We start from the raw sequence: 20,502 nt of genomic DNA, 5'->3' as shown, positions 1-20,502 counted from the left end.
CGCGTTCTCTCTCTCTCTCTCTCCTGTTGAAGCTGTTCTACTGTACATAAAGAATAACTGGACCAGGTAAAGAGTGAGAATAGCCCAGTGATTAGGGCATAGTCACCCAACTGGGATTTGGGAGACCCATGTTCAAATCCCTGCTCCCGATCAGGCAGAGGGGCTAAAAGTTACAAGGGTGCTGCTGCCTCCACCCTTTTTTGTGAGGAAAGGGCTTAGCTGCCCAACTCAAGGAGAGGGTTCACAGCTGTGAATTCCTGGTCGAGGGAGGTGCCGGCTTTCATTTTTCTGGGCGGGTGCTCTGCCCCTCATTCCACCCCTTCCCTAACACCCCATCCTTATTCCACCTCTTCCTGCCCCCTCCCCCAATCAGCAGGTGGCTGGTGGGTGCAGAGCACCCACTATTTTTTTCCCCCATGGGTGCTCCAGCTACAGAGCACCCATGGAATCTGAGCCTATGCCTGGAGTTAGGTATTTAACTCCCTTTTGAGGGGGCGTGGGTCATAGGCCTCTCCTCAGCATTTCCTAATAGTTAGCTGAAATGGCTTCCTGCTTAGTTGGCTGGCTTCAAGGAATCCCATGCTTAAAGACCCAACTCTCCCGATGCAGTGGGTAGGGAGCCTAAGAACCTAACTCAGGGCTGTGGATTCCACTAGGCAGCAGAGCACCTAAATGTTAGATGTTGTAACACTGAGTTGAAGTCCCCTGCATGGATCTAGCCTCTGGTGTTAATGAATGCATCAGACTTCTGCAAAACATTTAGTTTAATAATCACTTCTGTCTGATTCACCTGAACACGGCCACACTGGATGAGACCAATCCGAACTGTCCTTGTCCTAAGAAGAAGAGCCACATAAGTTTCTAGTTCTTGTGGCTGTGGAGCTAAGGTTGAAAGGACAGACAGATTTGGGCTCTTTTTATTTTCCATCTTTAAAAATTTCTCTTGGAGCTGATTCATGATTTTTGAATTAAAGGGATTGCCAATACTTTAACACATCTATTCATGCTGCTTTGCACTTACTCTGCTCCTCTGATTGGAGAATCCCCATTCCTTTCACTAACATTAGTTAATGTCCACGACACATACAGTAAGGGAAAATATTGTTGATTTCTTTAGACTTTTGAAATATATGCCCCAGAAGCACCATTACCAATGACTGAGAATCAGGAAAAACAACTTTGCAAGAAGAAAAATATACAGCAAAATGACATCTTGTTGAGTCTCTGCTCTTCAGATGTTTGTGGGCTATTTACTGTCAAAATATGAGTAAGGTATAAAAGGAAAATAGCGCTGGAGTAAGCTAATGAGGTTTAGTACTGCATTTCCAAAAGAGTGGGTCCTGACCCATCAGTGAGTCATGGGAAGGTTCTAGATAGGTTACCATATCCAGGGCCAGATTAACCATCAGTGGGCCCTGGCCTAGGCAAACATACACTTCCACCCCTCCCTCCCCCGCCCCCCAGGTTTGGTGTGGAGGGAAGGCCCATGTGTTGGGAGGGGGTAGCTGTGTTGGAGAGCAAGCTCACCCTGCAACTGCAGCTCCTTTGCAGCAAGGCTGGGTCCAATTCCTCACACAAGGCATTGTGACCAGGTTCAATGAGGCTGCCCCTTGGGCAGGGCAAACCTGAGTGGGGCTGCAACCCCTTATACCAGGTCATAATGTGAAGTGGGGAGCTGGGCCCAGCCCTCTGGGCAGGAGTTGCTGTTGTGGGATGAGCATGGAGCAGGCTTGCGCTCCTCTGCATCAGGCCAGGATTAAGGTTGGTGTATGTAAAATGGTTGGTCATAAACAAAGATAAAATGCAGTGGGTAGGTTGCCTTAGTCAGAAGTTTTGGAACCACTGCTTTAGAAGATGCATAGAAATCATACCTGAGGTAAGTAAGTATTGTGCCCACTTTATAGACAGCCAAACTGAGGGATGAGTTTAACTGACTTGCCCAGTGCCCTCAATTCATTAGTGGCTGAGTGGGCAATAGAACTCTGTAGTCAAGCCTCCCTGTTCTAGTGCTATAATAACTGGATCACACTACCCATAGTATGCGAAACATAAGCTTTCATACTGCCACTAGAATCTCAATGTCAACACTTCAAAGTTCTTTCCAGATAAGCATCCAGCAAGTTCAGTGTCTACTTTATCTGAGTCTGTATTAGCCTGAGGTTCCCCCCGCGGCCCATTTGTCTAACAGTCTTGGCAAATTCAGGATCTCAGAATAAATAGATTTTTCTATGGCTCTGTACACTTATATTGTTGAAAACCCAACTTAAGTCTCAACTCTCATTTTCCCCATGCAGGCTGTTCAGTGGAAAAACCCCATACCTCTTTACTCGGGTCTTGGAACACAAACGCAGGTTCTGACTGACTTTAGATCAATATATTGGAGGAACAGCTTTTGGAAAAAAATTGTTGTTCCTATTCCTGATCTCTGTGCTCCCTCTTGTGGATATAACTTGTTTTACATAATCATGCAGGGAAAATATTTGTGGTCCAGGAGAACCTCAGTTAGAACACTAGAGTTATGAACTGACTGGTCAATCACACACCTCATTTGGAACTGGAAGTATGCAATTAGGCAGCAGCAGAGACAAAAAAAAAGTACAGTACTGTGTTAAATGTAAACTACTAAAAAAAAATGAAGGAAAAGCAGCATTTTTCTTCTGCACAGTAAAGTTTCAAAGCTGTATTAAGTCAATGTTCAGTTGTTCTTTCGAAAGAACTACTACAACATTTCGTTCAGAGTTAGTAGTTTTGTTCAGCGTAAGTTTGTTACACACAACCTCCGTTCCCTCCCACTCTCCTGCTGGTAATAGCTCACCTTACCTGATCACTCTCGTTACAGTGTGTATGGTAACACCCATTGTTTCATGTTCTCTGTGTATGTAAATCTCCCCACTGTATTTTCCACTGAACGCATCTGATGAAGTGAGCTGTAGCTCACGAAAGCTTATGCTCAAATAAATGTGTTAGTCTCTAAGGTGCCACAAGTCCTCCTTTTCTTTTTGCGGATACAGACTAACACGGCTGCTACTCTGAAACCGTTCCTGAGGTGTTCATAACTCTATGGTTCTACTGTATCATGTATAGGTCAAAAAAGCTAATGACAAATGAATTTCTACTAGGCATACATATTTTATGTATGAATGTTAAATGTAATGGGTTTCCCTCATCCCTGCTGTAATTCAGTGTTTACTGAACTGAAGGTGCAGCTGTGAATGAGTAACTGCACAAGACCTCAATTATACTTGTGCCAAACTCAGTCCTGGCATCAGCAAGAAGTCCCCAAAATTTTAAAATCAGTATTTCACGTTAGGTCTGTCACTTGCCCTTCCATTTTACTGTTAATAGATATTTCCCATTAACAACTGAAATGACCAACCAATATTCACAGGTTTTTTTTTTTTTTTAAAAAGTTTACAATATATATAATGCAGGGTGTCAGGGGGAGGAATGCGTGAAATCTAGCTCAGAATTTGAATATTAAACTTGTGAAACCGAGCTTTAAATTGCCCTAGCAATCATCACTGCCACATTGTGTGCATATATAGTACAAATTTGACAGCAAATATAGTATACAAAATACTACACATAAGGGGACTGAGCTACAATTGCTTTGGTTGTAAGACCATAACTTTCTGGATTTACTGAGCGCCAGTCTTCACTACCGTGCTAAATCAGTGTCACTGCCATCCATGCAGTGGAGTTGATTTAGCAGGTCTGGTGAAGACATGCTATGTCGAGGGGAGAGCACTCACCCGTCGGCACAGCACAACGTAGGCACTGCTTTAAGTTGATGTAAGTTACGTTGACTTAAATTGATGAAACTCAACTAGCTTAACTTAGATTGACTTAGTGTTAGTGTAGACAAGGCCTGAGTGAAATTCTCATCCTCTTAAACTTGCTTTAACAGAGTTGGCTGTGTTTCTCTTCACCCAATTATTTTCTTATAAATCACTTCTACTGTAAAGAGGGGCAGACTTTGCAGCATTAGAGCAAGTAGGATTTAACATATACCGTAAAGACAATTTTACAGCCCCTGTTAAGTATTTGCTCTTTTTCTTACCATTTTTCCCCTCTCTCAAATCTAACAGCAAGGTCTGGAAACAAATGTTTGCTTATCTGTATTAGACTACCGAATGTGGGTGCCTTTAAAAGATGTAGTTCCAGTTGGGGATGTTGGAGCTGTATGAATTATAGTAGTAAAAACTTAAAATTTATGGTGTCCAAATCCTCCCATCGCTCTAAGCTCACAAAGAGGAGACCATTTGCTCTTTTGGGAAGCAGCTGCTTTTTGCACAATGCATAGCACAAAGGTTCCCTGTCTGAGGCTTCTAGGGACTACTGCAATAAAAAAATAACTTAACCAAGATGTCCTAACTTTCCAGCTAAACTGGGTGATGGAGTTAACCGCTTCATTAAAAAAGCACAGATGGTTTGACAGGAAGCATAGTAGTTAGGCAGATACAAAGGGGAAACAACCACCTTGGTGGCTCACTCTCCTCAGCCAGCCAACAGAGCTTTCCATTGCTCATAGTTGCTGTTTGTTTTCTGAAGGTAGATAGGAATTCTTTCATTTGAAAAGGAAAATGAGACATCCCTGTGCTGCCGAGTGATAGCACATTGAAGCTAAGTTGAACAGCAGTTCCAGTTATGCCATTGCTTTATCTTCTTGGCTTTAGTGACCGCTAACAAGTCATATATGTCATTGACTCACATTAGACTTTCTGCTACCCATCACTGTTATTTCTGACACTTGCCAGCAATTCAGGAATAGGAGACTTGACATTCCCTGCTAGCAAATGTTCTATTCACCCATTATTTTGGCCACTACAAGCATTAATGAATGTTTTCATTTATCCATTGAACTGGCATATTTACGCAACTTGATCTCCATTCTTTTTCTGGAGTGTGGAGGTGGGACGGAGAAGGAAACAAGTAGTTTCCTCTTAGTTTTTACATTGCTGAAAACAGGTTCTTCTAAGGCTAGGACTAAGGTTTCAAACCTTAGAAAAAGGACACTTTTTGCTGGTAAGGTGAAAAAATGACACTCAAATGTCAGGAAACTAAAAAGCTTGTCTTGTAATTTTCTGCATTTCTCTAGTGTCAGAAACAAGACACTGTTCAACTTTATGGTAAACAAACAGCTGAATTTACAGCTAGTTCTTCTGAAACTGGCTTCTGGAGCCAGCTCTCAAAATAATTGCAATGCTAGCAGGATCATCTCATGTGGCAGACTGGCAGATCTTCCAGGAAGCCTAGAATCCAAAAATTCTTTTTGTTCCTAATCTTTGGCATTTACAACTCAGAAGAAAGGACTTGCTTCTCTTCAGGAGTTTACTTGACTGGAATTCTATGGCCCGTGTAAGGCATGACGTGAGACTAGATGATCATAATGATCCTTTCTGGTCTTTAAAATCTTGTGGAGATGCAGCTTATACCACTTCCCTGAATGACATAACCTATACCTGCAAAAGGACATTCTAGCTGCTATAAGTGCATCTCCACTAAGACTTTTCCCAGCATAGCTTTGTTGGTTTGGGGTGTATCTACTTTGTATCTTCCTTTCCCATCCAAACTGACACAGCTATACTGCCAACCTTTTAAAGTGTTGACCAGGCCACAGTGTAATTAATCAGCTGTTTACTTTTGTAACACTCCTTTTTTGGTTTTTATTGACATTTCTCTTTTTTTAAAAAAACAAAACAAAAACAAAACAGCTTCTAGTGACTAAGGCTGGGGCTTTCAAAGGGACCTAAGAAAACTCTTCTGTGTTGTCAGCGATGGGTGAGCTGATTTTTAATAACACAAAAAATGCTCTGATCCTTCACCCAAAACTCTTGAGGTTGGAAGTTTAGAAACCAGTTTTCATTATTGTATTGTATTGTGGTGGAGGTGGCTGGAGGCCCAAGCTCCATTTTGCTATGCACTTGAGAAAATACCACAGAGCTGGTCCCTGGGCTGAAGAGCTCACAATTCAAGGCTCCATTCAGCAATAACAGTAATAGAAAATGTGGAAATGGCAGAGGTGCTTAATGACTTCTTTGTTTCAGTTTTCACTAAGAAGGTTGGTAGTGATTGGACATCTAACGTAGTGAATGCCAGTAAAAATGAGGTAGGATCAGAGGCTAAAATAGAGAAAAAAGAAAAGGAGTACTTGTGGCACCTTAGAGACTAACAAATTTATTTGAGCATAAGCTTTCGTGAGCTACAGCTCGCTTCATCGGATGCATTCAGTGGAAAATACAGTGGGGAGATTTATATACCCAGAGAACATGAAACAATGGGTGTTACACTGTAAGGACAGTGGGGTGGGAGGAGGTATTGTTTCATATTCTCTGTGTATATATAAAGTCTGCTGCAGTTTCCACAGTATGCATCTGATGAAGTGAGCTGTAGCTCACGAAAGCTCATGCTCAAATAAATTGGTTAGTCTCTAAGGTGCCACAAGTACTCCTTTTCTTTTTGCGAATACAGACTAACACGGCTGTTACTCTGAAACCTGTCATTAAGGAATAATATAATTCTATCAATTTTTTTTTCGCTCTGAGTGGCATATGCTCAAATTAGCCATTCGTCAGACCTCAGAAGAAACTCTAGACAACATCCAAGATGGCAGCAGGATTGGTTTGAAAATGATGAAAGCACAAAGATCCTTAAGGAAAAGAATGATGCATTACCATTGAGTGGAATATCACCATTGATGGTACAGAACTGAAGTGTGTCAATCACTGTACCTTGGCAATAGTATCTCAAGTGACAGTTCTTGATCCAGAGAACTACAAAATAGAATGCAAAAAGCAAGCCAGGCCTTGGGAATCCTTTGTCATAGATTATTCAAACAAAACTGACAAGCTACAAGGGAACAGTGACAGCCTCCCTTCTAGATGGGTGTGAAACATGGGCAGTTTAGTACAGACATATACGTTGTCTGTCTTCTACTCTGAAGGTCCACTGGCATGACAAAGTGCCAAATGCTACCATCCTTGGGAGAAAAAATTAACAGCCAGCATCTTGGCAATGATCATCAAAGCTGAACTTTGATGGACAGGACATGTTATCAGAGTGGGGGGTGGTGACAGTCCCGAAAAAGAACTTTCTGGAGCAAGCTAAAACTCAGAAAGCACAGGAGTGGTGGCCAACAAAAATGTTTCAAAGACACCTCTAAGCAGAATCTGATTCTGGGGCTACTGATTCTGGGGCTAAATAATGAGAACTTTTATTGAAAGGTGCTCTCCATTCAGATCCATTGTGGGCTGTTTCTTCAAAGTTATCAACACTTTGAGAAAGATGCAAAAAACTGATTTAGGGGTGTGTGGGGAACAACATCCTATCATGTCACCAGTGCAAGCCTGCACATTCCTATGTGACATCTTAGCAATTGAGCTCCTCACAGCTTTGAATATATAGCCATATGAGAACAAATGTGATGCCATGTCATCCTTTGATACAACAGATAGCAATACTGTGCAGCACAGGTAAACATTAGTCAGTGCACCACTTTCTAGCAACCAAGAGAGCTCTAGGACCATGATCTGTCCCATCTGTGTGCAAGGGGCAGTTAACTCTCTCAACCCTCTTCCACCCCCTTAGTGCACAACACAGGACAGGGTCATTCGTTGCATGGTCTTTAAGACTCTTATTTGTGAGCTTGCATGAATACATATCACTCAGGTTAAAACAACGAGGAGACCATGTGGCACCTTAGAGACTAACAAATTTATTTGGGCATAAGCTTTCGTGGGCTATAACCCACTTCATCAGATGCATGGAGTGGAAAATAAAGTAGGCTGGTATAAACATGGCTACCCTCTGAAACCACTCAGGTTAAGGAATTTAGATAACAACAAAATCCTGCAGTTGATGAGATTTGTTCATTTTGTGCAGTTTCAGGGGAATTGCGGCCACAGGGCTGTGCCTTTGATTACACCCCTACCTCACTTCCTGTCCCTCCTGCTAGATTAGAACACTGCTCAGAATTTTCCTTTGTATAGGATTTCAATGTTCATGAACTGGCCACTAGAGGGTGTTTTGGGTTACTGCACAAAATGCTTTCTCCAGAGTTTGATTCCATTGCTAGCAAGATTGTGCTGTAACTCTTGGTCAGATCATTTCATGGAAGCTATAACTAATATTCCCCATCCAACACAAACGCCTCATTGAACATCAGCAAACAAAGAGCAGTTTAAGGCAAAATGAAGAAAAAAGGCAAGGCTGACGCCAAGCCATTTTTTATTTTTAAAGCACACACAGAAAAGCCATGTTCTAAGGCAAGTGGGTAGGTAAAGGGATCTGAACCAGAGTTAGAATGCAGCTGCCACTGGACCTTCCTTCTGTAAAAACAAACAGCAAATCTTGGGACCTGCTTCTGATCTCACTATCACTAGTGTGTGTTTGTGTGTTTTGTTTGTTTGGTTTTTTTTAACTCCAGCGACTTCTCTTGTAGGTGAGGGGATGGTTGCATGTATGTACACGCAGGCATTAATTATATGGTGTCCTTGAGTCTCTTTCTCTAAGAGGTTGTACAGTAGGCTATTAGGTTGTATCAGGAAAGGTGCAGAATATTGCCTTTATTGTCCTATATGAGCCTAGAGTAATTAAGAACAGTGGGATCTAGAATCAGAAAAGGTCTTCTGAGTAACTTGTTCTCTCCCTACCAGTGTAGGGCTGTTCCCTACTGTACGCTCCTGTTTTTCTGAAATTAGAGTCATGACCCGTCCTTAAGGGCAGGACAGTCACGCAGTGTGCATTTCAAGTCCAGTTCACAGGCTGAATGACTCTGGGACAGCATTTGTCCCAAAATCTCTGCGGCACCGCTCTGCGCCTGAGCCAGCTTCTTCCTGGTGTGGGAGGGCTGAGGCAGGCCTTAGCCCCGTCTTGCCATGAGGCTCTGCCTGCTGCTCCTCCTCTTCCTCCCAGAGGCCCCACTCTGGCCAGAAGCTGGAGCTGGGCACTATTAAGAGCCACCCATGTGGCTGTGGGGAGCCCCAGACCCTCTACCTCCCCTGGGCAGCACTCCCTGAGGGGTGGGCAGAGGGCTGTTCTTGGGCATCCTGGCATCCTACTCAGGACAGGTGTAGGGTCCGGGGCTCACCCAGTGGCCCAGGCTCCCTGAGTGGCTCTTATCGCTGCCTAGCTTGGCCAGGGGGCAGGACTTCAGGAGGAGGGGAAGGGAGCAGTGCCCCAGAGGGGGCAGGGCTCTTGCGTGTGTCCCATTTTTGCATCTTGAAAAGGTGGTCACCTTACGTGAAATGGTGATAAGACTATTTTTTCCTTTATTAAAAATATGCTCTCTCTCTATCAATTTCAAATGAAGCTTATGTTTTTAGAGAATGGTTTCTGGCCTGACAATATAGCATCTTCTAGGAAGACTTAAGACAAAGTCCTCTTCTCCTACAGAGCTGGGACAGCATCAGGATTGCTTCAACCTTGGCCCCCAAACTGCCCTGTGTGCAAAACTGGATGAAGTCATTCCCGGTCCCAAAGCACTAGGTAAACTAGTGCTCTCCATCTCCTTGTGGCCCTGCCTGCATCCACTCCTTCCACATCCACTTCCCTACGGCATACACTGTGCCAAAGGTGGTGAGAGTGTTAAAACTCCCCACAGAACTGGGAGTGGGGGAGGGCAGCAGCCAAAGAATGGGTGACTCTAGTGGGAAGCCTCCTGGACTCCTCCTCCACTCCACAAAGACCTGTACATTGGCCACTGTCGGAAGACAGGATACTGGGCTAGATGGACCTTTGGTGTGACCCAGTGTGGTTGTTCTTAGTTCATTGTAACTTTTTTGTTCTCATCCCTTTGCCCTCATCACTAACAGAATCTCCTGATAGAGTGTGTGTGTTTTTTTTTCTAGTTTTCTTTTGAATGAACTCACACAGGAAACTAAGAGTGTAGTTGTGATGTTATTGACATGAACTCTGACCATATAGATTGTTGCAACCAAGGTCCTCGAGTTGCACCAAATCTTGTACAAAAGAGGTCAAGCAAGGTGTCTATAGGAAGGTTGTAATTTGCTGGTTATGATTATGCTGTCTGTATGTGTGTATCATTTTTGTATTTGAAGTTATGAATATTGGCTATGTACTTGTATCTCAATGTGTTTGATTCTAAGTAGCCTCAGTGAAGCATTTGGTCAGCTTCTGAAGAAAGGACTATTCTCAGTAAGTGCCCAATCAAGAAACACTTAACTGATAGTGGACTTTGGGAGACGCCAATCTACATCTGAGCTGTACATTCAAACTAACATGTACACAATGGTGTTGGCCTGCAAAAAGCTGAATCATTCATGGACATTGTGACTTGGCAAGATGGCTACAAACTCCATCTTGTTGCTGTGATTTTGCACAGAAGAACAAAGGGGTTTCCACCCACAAGAGAGAATATAAAAGGCCCTGGAAGCCCCTCCATTTGGTCTTCAGCTCGCTCAAGAGATGGCCTCTCCACCTCAAAGAGATGCCTGAAAGAAACTGGGACAAAGGACTAACTATGGGTTTGTGAGTGATTGCTGGACCGAGACTAGGGGTATGTCTACACTACGAAATTAGGTCGAATTTATAGAAGTCAGTTTTTTAGAAATAGTTTTTAAATAGTCCATTGTGTGTGTCCCCACACAAAATGCTCTAAGTGCATTAACTCGGCGGACTGCTTCCACAGTACCGAGGCTAGCATCGACTTCTGGAGTGTTGCACTGTGGGTAGCTATCCCACAGTTCCCGCAGTCTCCGCTGCCCATTGGAATTCTGGGTTGAGATCCCAATGCCTGATGGGGCAAAAAACATTGTCGCGGATGGTTCTGGGTACATGTCATCAGGCCCTCGTTCCCTCCCTCCCTCTGTGAAAGCAACGGCAGACAATCCTTTCACGCCTTTTTTCCTGAGTTACCTATGCAGACGCCATACCACGGCAAGCATGGAGCCCGCTCAGCTCACTGTCGCCGTATGTCTCCCGGGTGCTGGCAGACGCGGTAGTGCATTGCTACACAGCAGCAGCAACCCATTGCCTTGTGGCAGCAGACGGTACAATAGGACTGGTAGCCGTCATCGTCATGTCCGAGGTGCTCCTGGCCGCATCGGTCAGGAGCGCCTGGGCAGACATGGGTGCAGGGACTACATTAGGAGTGACTCGACCAGGTCACTCGCTTTAGTCCTGCAGGCAGTCCTATTGTACCATCTTATGGTGAGCAGGCAGGAGATGCGGATGGCTAGCAGTCCTATTGTACCATCTTATGGTGAGCAGGCAGGAGATGCGGATGGCTAGCAGTCCTATTGTACCATCTTATGGTGAGCAGGCAGGAGATGTGGATGGCTTGCAGTCCTTCTGCACCATCTGCTGCCAGCCAAACATGTAAAAGATAGATGGAGTGGATCAAAACAAGAAATAGACCAGATTTGTGTTGTACTCATTTGCTCCGCCCTCCCTCCCTCCCCTCCATGAAGTCCAGCCTGAAATACGAGAGGGAGGGATAGCTTAGTGGGTTGAGCATTGGCCTGCTAAACCCAGGGTTTTGAGTTCAATCCTTGAGGGGGCCATTCTGTGTGACAGTTGTTTTTGTTTCTCCTTGATGTAAAGCCACCCCTTTTTGTTGATTTTTAATTCCCTGTAAGCCAACCCTGTAAGCCATGTCATCAGTCGCCCCTCCCTCCGTCAGAGCAATGGCAGACAATCGTTCTGCGCCTTTTTTCTGTGCAGATGCCATACCATGGCAAGCATGGAGCCCACTCAGATCACTTTGGCAATTAGGAGCACATTAAACACCACATGCATTATCCAGCAGTATATGCAGCACCAGAACCTGGCAAAGCGAAACCGGGCGAGTAGGAGACGTTAGCGCAGTGACAAGAGTGATGAGGACATGGACACAGACTTCTCTCAAAGCACAGGCCCTGGCAATGTGGGCATCATGGTGCTAATGAGGCAGGTTCATGCAGTGGAATGCCAATTCTGGGCCCGGGAAACAAGCACAGACTGGTGGGTTGCAGGTCTGGGACGATTCCCAGTGGCTGCGAAACTTTTGCATGCATAAGGGCACTTTCATGGAACTTTGTGACTTGCTTTCCCCTGCCCTAAGTGTAAGAATACCAAGATGAGAGCAGCCCTCACAGTTGAGAAGCAAGTGGCAATAGCTCCATGGAAGCTTGCAATGCCAGACAGCTACCGGTCAGTCGGGAATCAATTTGGAGTGGGCAAATCTACTGTGGGGGCTGCTGTGATACAAGTAGCCAACGCAATCAAAGATCTGCTGATATCAAGGGTAGTGACCCTGGGAAACGTGCAGGTCATAGAGGATGGCTTTGCTGCAATGGGATTCCCTAACTGTGGTGGGGCCATAGACGGAACCCATATCCCTATCTTGGCACCGGAGCACCAAGCTGGCGAATACATAAACCGCAAGGGGTACTTTTCAATAGAACTGCAAGCACTGGTGGATCACAGGGGACATTTCACCAACAGCAATGTGGGATGGCCGGGAAAGGTACATGACGCTCGCATCTTCAGGAACTCTGGTCTGTTTCAAAAGCTGCAGGAAGGGACTTTATTCCCAGACCAGAAAATAACTGTTGGGGATGTTGAAATGCCTATATGTATCCTTGGGGACCCAGCCTACCCCTTAATGCCATGGCTCATGAAGCCATATACAGGCAGCCTGGACAGTAGTCAGGAGCTGTTCAACTACAGGCTGAGCAAGTGCAGAATGGTGGTAGAATGTGCCTTTAGATGTTTAAAAGCACGCTGGTGCAGTTTACTGACTCAGTTAGACCTCAGTGAAACCAATATTCCCACTGTTATTACTGCTTGCTGTGCGCTCCACAATATCTGTGAGAGTAAGGGGGAGATGTTTATGGTGGGGTGGGAGGTTGAGGCAAATCGCCTGGCTGCTGGTTACGCGCAGCCAGACACCAGGGCGGTTAGAAGAGCACAGGAGGGTGCGGTGCGCATCAGAGAAGCTTTGAAAACGAGTTTCATGACTGGCCAGGCTACGGTGTGAAAGTTCTGTTTGTTTCTCCTTGATGAACCCTCCCACCCCCTTGGTTCACTCTACTTCCCTGTAAGCTAACCACCCTCCCCTCCTCCTTTCGATCACCGCTTGCAGAGGCAATAAAGTCATTGTTGCTTCACATTCATGCATTTTTTATTAATTCATCACACAAATAGGGGAATAACTGCCAAGGTAGCCTGGGAGGGGTGGTGGAGGAGGGAAGGACAAGGCCAAACAGCACTTTAAAACTTATTGAATGCCAGCCTTCTGTTGCTTGGGCAATCCTCTGGGTGGAGTTGCTGGGTGGCCGGAGGCCCCCCCACTGCGTTCTTGGGCATCTGGGTGAGGAGGCTATGGAACTTGGGGAGGAGGGCAGTTGATTACACGGGGGCTGTAGCGGCAGTCTGTGCTCCTGCTGCCTTTCCTGCAGCTCAACCATACGCTGGAGCATATTAGTTTGATCCTCCAGCAGCCTCAGCATTGAATCCTGCCTCCTCTCATCATGCTGCCGCCACCTTTCAGTGTCTGCCCTCTCTTCAGCCCGCCACCTCTCCTCCCGGTCATTTTATGCTTTCCTGCACTCTGACATTGCCTCCATGCATTTGTCTGTGCTCTATCAGTGTGGGAGGACAGCATGAGCTCAGAGAACATTTCATCGCGAGTACTTTTTTTTCCCACCTTCTAATCTTCTCTAGCATCTGGGAAGGAGAAGATCCTTTGATCCTTGAAACACATGCAGCTGGTGGAGGGGAAAAAAATGGACAGTGGTATTTAAAAAGACACATTTTATAGAACAATGGGTACACTCTTTCACGGTAAACCTTGCTGTTAACATTACATACATAGCACATGTGCTTTCGTTACAAGGTCGCATTTTGCCTCCCCCCATCACGTGGCTAGCCCCTCATCCCTACCCCCTCCACGTGGCTAACAGTGGGGAACATTTCTGTTCAGCCACAGGCAAACAGCCCAGCAGGAACAGCCACCTCTGAATGTCCCCTTAAGAAAAGCACCCTATTTCAACCAGGTGACCATGAATGATATCACTCTCCTGAGGATAACACAGAGAGATAAAGAATGGAGGTTGTTTGAATGCCAGCAAACATACACTGCAATGCTTTGTGCTGCAGTGATTCCCGACGAAGTGCTACTGGCCTAGCGTGGTAAAGTGTCCTACCATGGTGGACGGAATAAGGCTGCCCTCCCCAGAAACCTTTTGCAAAGGCTTTGGGAGTACATCCAGGAGAGCTTCATGGAGATGTCCCTGGAGGATTTATGCTCCATCCCCAGACATGTTTACAGACTTTTCCAGTAGCTGTACTGGCCACGAATGCCAGGGCAAATTAATCATTAAACACACTTGCTTTTAAACCATGTATACTGTTTAAAAAGGTACACTCACCAGAGGCCCCTTCTCCGCCTGGCAGGTCCAGGAGGCAGCCTTGGGTGGGTTCGGGAGGGGTACTGGCTCCAGGTCCAGGGTGAGAAACAGTTCCTGGCTGTTGGGAAAACCAGTTTCTCTGCTTGCTTGCTGTGAGCTATCTACAACCTTTTCCTCATCCCCAAAAATTGCTTCCGTGTTGCCTCCATCTCCATTGAAGGAGTCAAACAACACGGTTGGGGTAGTGGTGGCTGAACCCCCTAAAATGGCATGCAGCTCATCATAGAAGCAGCATGTTTTGGGCTCTGACCCAGAGCGGCCATTTGCCTCTCTGGTTTTCTGGTAGGCTTGCCTCAGCTCCTTAAGTTTCACACGGCACTGCTTCAGGTCCCTGTTATGGCCTCTGTCCTTCATGCCCTGGGGATTTTGACAAATGTTTTGGCATTTCGAAAACTGGAACGGAGTTCAGATAGCACGGATTCCTCTCCCCATACAGCGATCAGATCCTGTACCTCCCGTTCGGTCCATGCTGGAGCTCTTTTGCGATTCTGGGATTCCATCATGGTCACCTCTGCTGATGAGCTCTGCACTCACCTGCAGCTTGCCACGCTGGCCAAACAGGAAATGAAATTCAAAAGTTTGCGGGCCTTTTCCTATCTACCTGGCCAGTGCATCTGAGTTGAGAGTACTGTCCAGAGCGGTCACAATGGAGCACTCCGGGATAGCTCCCGGAGGCCAATGCCGTGTAATTGCGTCCACAGTACCCCAAATTCAACCCGGCAAGGCCAATTTCAGCGCTAATCCCCTTTGTCGGGGGTGGAGTAAGGAAATCGATTTTAAGAGCCCTTTAAGTAAAAAAAAAAAAAAAAGGGTCTTCGTCGTGTGGATGGGTGCAGGGTTAACTCAATTTAACGCTGCTAAATTCGACCTCAACTCCTAGTGTAGACTAGGGCTGAGATGCCATTACGGTTAAGCCTGCCTGGAGAGCTATTACAGGTTATAGCAACCTATTACATGTCTGGCTGATTGCCTCATTCTCAGATAGGAAACACATAGTGCCAATGTGAAGATCTCATTGTATTCAGGGGAATAAATCCCATTCCTGTGGATCTGTGACACAAGGGCTGATCTCTCAACACCCCTTGCTACGGCAGCTCTCGCTCTCGAACGAGTGCTACTGGGTTTTTACCATCTACAGTCAAGCAACACTGCAGGGAGCTGAAAACTTTCCCACTGCTTCTTCCTCTCTGTAAGGAGCTAGACTCTAACACACTAACCTCAGGTGTCCATCGCTACACCTATGTCCTTGTCTGCTTGAGCCTAGATCCTGGACCAGGTTCAACAGGCTACTCTCTGGCTCATTCAGATTTGCATCAGCATGTCTTGGCTTCCTCCCCACAGTGTGACTGACTGTGGGGCAGCATTGCAGACAGTAGCTCGTGGTAGAAGAGCACCCAACCGAACATCTGGAGGGCGGTTAAAAACCCCTAGCCTCCCTGGATACCGAGGCTATCTTCTGGTGACAGAACTTGAACATTGAGCTGTGATCTCTGCGTATGAGAGAGAGAGGATGGAACACCTTGAGTTAGGAACTTGTCATCTATCATTTAGAAATTCCAAGGATGTTTTTGTACTGGCAGCAGGAGGACTCCAGCATATGTAATTCTAATTGAAGTCCCCCATGATGACACAGCTTTCCCCCTACTCATTATGGATAGACGTTTAAGGAGCCATTCATCCTGTTCCCTTGTGTGATTTGGTCTGTAGCAAGCACCAGCTAGCACCCTACCTTGTCCTAACAGATAAAGAACATTAATCCATAAGCATTCAAGATCATTTTCATCCAAGTTATGAGTGACTTGGAAGCAGGTAATGCCATTTTTGATAAAGTGCCACTCCCCTTCCCCTTTTGCCCACTAGATTTTTCCTAAATAGATTGAAACCATTGATTATAATCCAACAGTGCAAATCGTCACACCAGGCTTCAGGTACAGTAACTAGGTTGAATTTATGCTAATAAACAAGCAGTTCCAATGCCTCATGTTACCCAGGTTCCTCGCATTGGTGTGTAGACAGTTCAAGAATTTCTTCTCCATGTTCTCTGGTTCTTTGATTAATTTTTGTTTTCAACATCTCAATTTTTTTTGGTGCTAAATGAGTGCTCTTTTCTTCCATATTTTGATCCTGCCCTTCTGTTGTTAGTTGCACACCCTCCTGAATACCCTCCCTTCTACTGAGGTGGAGGCCATCCAAACTATACAGCCACCCCCATCCCACAGAAGGTAGACCAAAGTTCCACAAAACCAAAATCCTCCACACTACACCACTCACTTAGCCAGTGAGTCACTTCCAGAGTCACCCACTTTCTATCTTCCTTTGCTCATGGGACACAAAGGATCTCAGAAGATCACTTTGGACCACCTTCTTTTTCTTCAGCACACTTACAAGTTCCCTGAAGTCATCTATTATCTGTGAGAGATTCCACAATGCAGTGTCATTAGTACCCATCACAGCCATCACCAATAGATCTTTACCTGTCTACTTCAGGAGCTTATCCAGTCTTAGAGGTTGAAGCTCCAGTGCTGTCGACGCTCCAACTAGTAATGCAGTGGGGATGCAGCTACTCTTTGCTGCTAACTAAAGCTGAATGAAATTTGTTGATCAAAACATTTTGTGAATTTATCAGTTTTTACCAAATTAACATTAAGGGCGGGGGAGGATCCTCAAAGTCAAATGTTTCACCTTTTTAAATTCAAAGCTACTTTTTGTTTTGACATTTCCTTCAATTGAACATTTTTTAAAGTAAAAAGCTAAAATATTTTTGTTTTGATTTGAACTGCACGTTTTGTTTGACCCAAAATTAATCTCTTATTTTTGGGAACAGTAACTGTGGTGTGTTTTTTTTGTTTGTTTTTGTTTTTTTTTTTTTGGTTCAATGTCACATCTCTACTACTACTATCTCTTTTCTGTTGCTCATCCTACCCCTAGTGCAGCTCAGGGTTTTGTTTTGCCATGTGGCTTCACGGGAGCTAGCCTCAGGGGATGTCTATTCCTAAACCACTACAGCGGCAGTGCTGCAGCTAAGTTGCTGTCGTGCTTCAGTTTGGCCACTACCTACGCTGACAGGAGGGGTTCTCCTATTGGCATAGATAATCCACCTCCCCAAGAGACAGTAGCTAAGTTTATTGAAGAACTCTTCAGTCAACCTAGTGCTGTCTACACTGGGGGTTAGGTCAGCATAGCTACATCTCTGTGTGGATTTGTCACAACCCCAAGAGTCGTAGCTATGTTGATGTATGTTCCCAGTGTAGACCAGTCCTAACTTGAGGATCTAACGTGCATGTGGATAACTTGAGCTGACTGCAGTGAAGGCATCACACCCTGAGGTAGCAAGGACACAGAGAACTCTCCATTATTTGCGGGGGAGGGAGAGGAAGGAGGCTAGAGTTCAAATAAATGTAAAAACAATATTCAATGTCTAGCGATGATTGCAGCAGGGACAGTCCCCTGATAACTTGCAGTTTGTTCTCCTTAGCCAAGCAGGATAGTCTTCTGGTCTGACTTCTTGAAGTCAGTCTTATTTCTCCAGAGTTGGCTGGCTCTAAGTAGCCAGGGCTGGGTTGAAGGTCTCTCCTTCAGAAGGCTCTGGCTCTTTTCTTCCCTGAGGGGAAATAGCTCATTGAGCAGGATCTCTTCTTTTTTGTGAAAAGTGAATTGGGTGTGCCCAGGTGAGGCTCATCTGTCTGTGCCTCTCCCACTTTTCTGGCCGCAGGTTGGCTGTTTCCCTCCTTCTCTCAGGAAGGTTTGTGATCTCTTTCTAGGAACACCTGGAATAGTCCATCCAGCTGCCACTCTTCTGTGGCTGACTCCCGGAGCCTCCTGATTGGCTCTTCTCTCCATTCCCCAAACTGCACCATTTCAATGTGCTCTTCTTACAACAGGAGAGGGAAGACCAGACAACATGGAACCTGTAATTCTTTGGCTGTCCTTTTGCAATCCCTGACCCCAGTCACATCATGCTCAGGGGTTTAAAGGGCTTCCAGCTGCCATCTTGTAGGGATTTTCCCCCTTATCAGTTTCTGGCTGGGGGCGGGGGGGACCCAGAGGGTAACATTGGTAGAGCATAAAAGCAGTTGCTTTCCACTGTAAGCAACAGAACAGGTCTAGGCTGCTTTTTCTTCATTCTGCCACATCTAGACTTCTACAACCACAGTGACTGTATAAAAACCAAGAGGCCAGCTAAATGTTTAAGAACACCAGAGAGTACTATGTGTGGTGTGCATGTGTGGTTTTTTTTTGTTTTGTTTTGTTTTTTTTTTAATTCTGCAATCCTGTGCTATTCTTACTCTTCTGCTCATCCTGGTTTCGGTTCTCCCCTCCTTCCCCACCCCCCACCCCGCCCCAATGGCCCCATTATTCTGAAGCTAGTGATGGTGTGCTTTGTTTCTACTATTGTACAGCTTTTAGGTGCAAACTACTTTTTGATCAAGTACAGATAAAGCTTTCATGTAATCTGGATTCTCTAACTGGAAAAAGTCTTGAGACAAATTTGAGAGGCACCAAGCTTCTTCATGTCACCACAAAGCTGTTGATAGTCTTCAAAAGATCACCAAAGAATGTTGGTGATATGCCAAGTTATCAATATTCTGAGAAGAAAACAGGAAGATGATAATGGAAATACAAAGTAGCATATACTACTTTGCCAGACAGTGACTTGCACTGCAAGGCCATAATGCTAGGCTATTACATGGAACACTCTGAAAATATGCCTTTAAGCGGAGAGGTTGGCTGAAGCTTTGTTCAACTGCTTTGTTTTGTAGGCAAAATATGATCCTGATATTTCAAAGTGGCTGATACAGAGCCAAGACAACTTCACAAGACCAGTTATTCAAAATAAGATATTGGAAATCATGTCTCTTAAAATCATGTGGGATTTTCTGAACTTCTGGAGAATGCTATACAATTATGGTAGTTGAGGTGGACTGCTTCAAAAAAAAAGCATGTGACTTTATGGATGCAATATGTGGAGGATGACATGAATATTCATGAATGCTTCAGTGTACAGTCTAGTGTTAGTTGTACGTCAGCAGAGCTAATAACCAATAATGTAAAAAACAATACCATATATTATTGCATCTATTGGATCAACAATGGTCATGGCCAATGCTGTGATGGTGCTGCTAATATGGCAGGCTTAGAATCAGTTGTACCAACCATATTGCCACAGGAGGAATCATGAGCCACGTATACTCATTGCAGTGGGCCTTGAATTGGACATGCCACAATACTATTAAAAATACTGTCTTAAGATATTCCTGAAACTTTGTTCACAAAATTAACTAACGACCCAAATGCAATGCTATATTTCAGGACATTTAAAGTATGAAGTGCATCACCAGACCTCAGTACCCTTTATCTAATATGATGGACTTGTCATGCAGAAGCATTGGGTTCAGTTCCTGAGAACTACCTTACACCGTGTGCAACTTCAGAGGTTGCAATGGATGCAGCAAAAGATCCTGAAATAAGAGGTTGAAATGGTGGCAAAGGAGCTCCAATGGTAAAGCTGAATGTCCTCTTTGGTACTGAACTAGGTCAAAACAGTTCTAATAGTAGACAACCTGTCCAAAACTCTGCAAGGGTCAGACATTTTCAGCAACAGAAGGCCAATCTCTTATGAAAGTGACACTTAATTTACTTCATTTCATCTGATCAGATGAAAGCAACAACATATTCTGGGAGCAAGTCCACCAGGAAAATTTTAAAGTTGGAGAGAGTTGGAATGCCTGAGCTTCCCAGGAAGTGACAAATTCTCAAGAAAATGCAAATAGGGAAAAGTGAACCAAGCTACCAAAATTCAGCAAAGGAATTTTATAAGTACATCTCTGATGTGATTAAATACAGGACATTATCAAAATCAAGACTTGGACAGAGAACTCTGAAAATTTTTTATTCAAAACTTCAAGATTCTTAGAACAACTCCAAACATAAGCTCAAGGTGTGGTTGGAGTCAATGGTTCTGATTTCAACTATGATCAACCATACCCCCGCACAGTCTCCTGCCAGCCAACTGTCAGCTTACAGAAAGATCATTGAAGTCAGTTCAGAAATATCTTAGGTTGCTCAGCCAAATTGAACATCAGTAGTTTTC

Source organism: Eretmochelys imbricata, chromosome 3 (genome assembly GCF_965152235.1).
Source record: "Eretmochelys imbricata isolate rEreImb1 chromosome 3, rEreImb1.hap1, whole genome shotgun sequence".
In the NCBI taxonomy this organism is placed as follows: Eukaryota; Metazoa; Chordata; order Testudines; family Cheloniidae; genus Eretmochelys; species Eretmochelys imbricata.
The sequence above is the reverse complement of the archived record's forward strand: the minus strand, read 5'-3'. Positions refer to the sequence as shown.